Genomic DNA, 5,305 nt, shown 5'->3' with positions numbered 1-5,305 from the left:
CTTTGCTCCTCACACTTGTCTGTTTGCTTGTTTGTTCCCCCTCCCCCCCAATAACATGCTTTAATACCCCTCATTCTAAAAATAATCCCATCCTCGATCCCATTTAACTTTCAAGTGATAATTCATCTTTCCTTCATCCGGAAACTAACTTACCAAGCTATACAGACTACCTTTCATCCATTGCATTATAGACATTTACCAAATACTTGAAGACTTTTCCCCCACCCATTCCCCATTAGTTCAATTCCCCTAAGAGAGAGCACAATGAAGAGGAATGGATTCCTCTCACAGAAGCACCAGTTGAATGATCAGTCCACCAGCACATAGGAATGGACAGGCTGTCGACTCCCTGCTGGCCCATCCCTCCGCTGTATTTGTTAATGAGTAATAATCAAGCTCAGCACTGTTTATTCCACCAGTTATTTCCATCTCCTTCTCACCGTCTTCTTACCCAGCCCTGTACTCCATTTGTACAGATATGTCTAGATTGAGCTAGTGCAGTGAATTTTCATCTTGCAATTGGCTACCAGAGCACGTTGCTTCCTGTTTGCCCTGAAGTCTCCATTCTGTTCTACCTGCATGCTTTGATCTTTTATAACTTTCACACCTATGCTAAAAAGGGCCTAAATACTTTGGTGCTAACACAGCAGCCACACTCAACTGAAACAGGTCACACTGAAATCTCTCTTTAAAAAAAAAAAAAAAAAAAAAGCAACAAAAAACCCTCTTCTCAGGTGAATCTGAGCTCATTCTGCTACCCACCTTCACCTACACTGATCATGAAATGAAAAGCCAACTGAATAGATTAAGCTTTTATTAATATTATTTTATTTTAAGTATAAATAAGACACATACCATTCATTGTTTGGAACATTGCTGAAGTTTTCTATGTCTGATTTCAGTTAGGCACGTGTTCTTCCAAAATGAATCTGATGAAACCAGCAGTTACAAGGGAAAAATCAGGCTCATATATCAGTTTCCTGAGTCAGAGGAAAAATTGTTCTGCTAAGAAGAAAAAGAATTGGGAGCCTCCTATCATTTGCTTATTTAAGCATTTACCAGCTCTCAGAAGTGTTTAGCAGTTTAATCCAATACACTAGCAGGAGACTGAGAGCCATTTCCCTCATCCCTTCCAGTTTCAGCCTCCATCTGCTCCTCACACCTTCAAGAGCCCTTTGCACTGGGCAAAGCCCACCTCTGTTAAACTGTTCCAGGTGTTTCAGGCAAGAACCAAGGAAATTGGGGATTCTTGCTTTTTGGATGGAGTAAGGGAGAAATCCCAGTGGAACTTTTGGGTGGATCTGACAATAACTGCACCTGGCAGCAAGCAATTTCTTCTGCAAAAGCTTCATTTCACTACAGTCTGGTGAGTCACATCAGACTCAGAGAACGAGGAATTTCCCAAGTGTATGTCTGACATCTTCAGTAGAATGGAGGGATGATATCAATATATATATATATATTGCCAGATATGCAAATCATTTCCGAATCTCTAAATTGCTGCTGCTTGTGGACAATCACTAAAATTTTCACTCTTAAACCAGTTGTGAATAACTTCCTTGCTGAGCCATATGGCATAATTGTTATGTCATTTCATTTTGAAATGTGGTGTTTTTATTATTATTATTATTATTTTTTACGCTATTGAGCCACAGAAAGAAAGCTTCATTGCTTTAGCTCCCATGTTTTTGTTTCTCTATATGTGCACCTCTATGGAGCAACAACACAGTTTTAACTGTGTGGGGTCCTATCACCTTCCAGCTCCACATGAGTGGTGCCAGGAAAGTCAGTACTGCTGAACGATATGTGTGGTGGTGGTATGTGGCACTGGCTAAATCTTTCTCTTCTTACACCCATTAATTAGGCTAATGCCATGTCTGAAGATACAATGTGTAGAGTTTAAGGAAACCTTAAGGGAAAACTAAAACTATGAAGGCCCTTGGCACAAAAGGATACGCATCCAAAGTATGTTCCTAACAAAGCAAAATATCTAAAACACTGCAGTATTGAAGACGTAGCAGACACTCCTAGCTATGTTATATGTAATGATCATTACTGGAAAGGCAGCAGGAGCAGAGCAAGGTAAGGCAGACATCCACCCTGTTACTTGGTGAGAAGCTAGGAAGCTGATTTGTGTGTGAATGAGAAATCATACAGGCTGTCTCATACCAGACAGGAGCACTGGTAAGCCAAACATCTGGGGTGCTTTTACCTTCAGTGATAATAAAACAAATAACATGGTTCACCAAGGAATGGCAGGGAACTTACAACCCCAGAGCTTCTCTGGAAGTCTGGTAATTGCCTTTGGTCACCTGCAGAGACTGCTGGGATTCCTGGAGCTACAGACAGGCTAATCAAATGAGAAAGGCACATCACAGCTTTGGGCACACACCCAAACTTTCACAATGTTCCTAGGTAAATTAGAGCAAAAATGCACACTTCTAGGCTAAAGTCTGATGAACTGTTTTGCACTGAGAATTGATCTCCCAGAGTGGAGTCCAACCCTTGGAAACAAAGTGTATAATTAAAATGCTTAAACAACCATTACAACAGAGGTGTGAACATGCTCCTATAATTATACAGCCGTTTGTTCATTAAAGAAGAAATTTAATGCAATTATAATATTTACAATTCTGCACACTAAAAAAAAAAAAAGAGAGAGAGAGAGAAAATTAGAATTTTAGAAAAAAAAAAAAAAAGCAGACTGTCTCCTCTCCTAATTGGCCTTTAGATATCAGGGCTTACAGAAAACTTTTACAAGGAGCAATCTACTCAGGGAGTTACCAATTTTTTCCCTGTTTGAATGATGCAATCCAGAGTTAAAGAATAAAGCCGATGAGTGAAGGGTCCCTGATGACCTTTAAAATAACAGATTTGTCCCAGCCATGCAGTTCAAACTTCTTGGGGATAAGAAACTAGAAGGTAAAGGAGCCTGGGACAGGGTCCTGTGAAAGGGGAACTGGAGACACACCAGCCTGCTGAGTCTGAGCCCTTTTCCAGACCAGCACACAGCTGAGTGCAATGGAGGACGAGTGCTGCTCAAGCTCTCACCCTTTAACCTGCTCCCTGAAGGCTAGCACCCTGAAATCAAAGAACTGCTCCTCTCTTCCCATGAAAACATGAGCAGAACAGCCCCCAGGACCGTACCCTACCAGGAGGTTAGACCAAGAGTGCAAAGTGCAGACACAGAGAGGCGCATGGATTAGAGCAGAAAAAAAATGGTGCAACCTGTGAGCTGCAGAGAATAGAGAGGTACTGCAAGAGTGCTCCCCTCTCAAATGCAGCTGCAATTTAGCTGAAGGCACAGCAGTGTGGAGTAGGATAGCCTGGCCACTTGTTCATACAAGATCTGACCTCACTACAGTCTGTTTTACAGAGTGTCAGAACACTTCATTGCTGAAAATGACAATGAAGTGGAACCGCCATAAGATCCAGAGTAAGTAAACAGGAAAAGGGCAGGTTATGAAATAACTTAGTTGTACAGAAAGGAGATTGAAGGGTGCAGTCACCCATCCTGGAGGAACTCTTTCTGAGAGTCCTTGGTCAAACACAAAGCTGCCTGCAGGGCACTGATTTGGAGGAGCCCTCTCCAGACTCAGAGATGACCACTGCTCATAAACCACTGAGAACTGCTTTACTGGGGCTCAGCCTTTCAGCACAGCCATTTGCAAGGCTAACAGGAAATAAGCACGCACATCATACCATGAAAGTGCTGCTGCCTGCCTCCTCAGATACTGGCCAATCGTGGCTGCACGTGGCTGCAGGTAGGTGTCTGCAAACACCACCCGCCCCTTCTGCCAGCACTGGGCTTGGGGAGAGGCTGGTGCAAACAGCCTCAGCTCCGAGTCCATAGGATCATTAGCGTGTCAGGGTTACAGCTAGGTGACAATGCTTTTATTCTCATTCTGTATCCATCCCTTGGCTTCTCTTCAGCTTCATTAGATTTCTAATTGAACCAAAATGGATTTTTTTTTTTTTTTTTGGTCTATAAAACTCAGTTTCAAAACCTAGTCTGTAAGCTAACATTGGAACTTTTCATTTCAACTCTCTAAAGAAATATTAACTCTTGGATTTTCCCCTTATTTTTAGAAACAAGATGTTTAGAAGCAAGCAAACAGTACAATACAAGCTACTTGGAAGAAAATTAACTGTATCCTAGCCAAAACCAGGACATAAACTCATTGCTGTACTTGATCTGAATTTGCACACAATTTCTGTGCACCTGAGTTTGTATTTTTGTAATTAATGAGTTATTTCACAAAACATTTAGACCAGATATTACCAGGAGATATAGGAATGTTATAGTCACTCAAAACACGGTGTTTATAGAGTGCTTTTGATTAATCTTTGCAGCCACTGTTAAGCTACAAGATTTTGTGGAGGTGGAGTAGGGAAAGGTTTCTACACAGGACAGAGACTGATGTTTATGCTCATTATGGTTATTAGCTCAATTTGAGGGTAAGAAACATAACTCTGATTTACTAGTGATGCAGACATCAAATGCCACTCAGTGTTGTCACCACAGTGTGAGAACTAAGCACAGTGAGGAGCTGATCCTGCACAGCTGGGAAATTCCTTCTGTCAGGGAAGGAGAGAAGATAATGAAGACTCAGGCAGGGTTAACATAGCTGATTAGAGGGGTTTAGGTTTAATGCCTAACACCACTTCTGAAGCAGATGGCTGAACCATGCCATAATTTACCAAGCTGGCTTAAAGGCAAGAGAAGAAAAGGGGCTTTTGGATGCTTCTCCTTGATTTCGCACAGTGAAACACAGCCAGACTAGCACTCCATCTTTTTGTATCCTGATATCAGACTTCATCTAGAAGGTGCAAATAATGAGAAAGTGTGCTTAGATAGTGAACATATTAAATGTAATTGGCAGAGGTGAAGAGTCAGGGAAATGTGACTAAGTCATCAGTACTTGCCACCAGTCCTTTTTTTTTAAAGGGTGTGGATTGGTACTAAATAAACTATTACCTAGAAACTGCAGGGCAAACTGAGGAAAAGCTGGGGCACTTATGGTATTTAAATTCGTTCTAATAGTAGTTACTAATGGAAAAGTGAAATTAATTGCACAATAAAGGTTGTGTTTGACTTAGATGAAGTGGGTGTAGCTAAAGTGTCTCTAGTACATCATTCAGACCTGAGCATATAGTAACAGGAAATCAATTAATGTCCACCAACATTTGTTCTTTCTAGTGTGAAATGGTTTTAATTAACTTATTGTGAGTGGTCAGTCACTGCTCACTCTGGAAGAACCTAACAGACTTAATGAAGCACCATTATTTCTAAATTTGTGTTGGA

This window comes from Oxyura jamaicensis, chromosome 5 (assembly GCF_011077185.1).
Source record: "Oxyura jamaicensis isolate SHBP4307 breed ruddy duck chromosome 5, BPBGC_Ojam_1.0, whole genome shotgun sequence".
NCBI lineage: Eukaryota > Metazoa > Chordata > Aves > Anseriformes > Anatidae > Oxyura > Oxyura jamaicensis.
Note: the sequence above shows the minus strand (reverse complement) of the source record.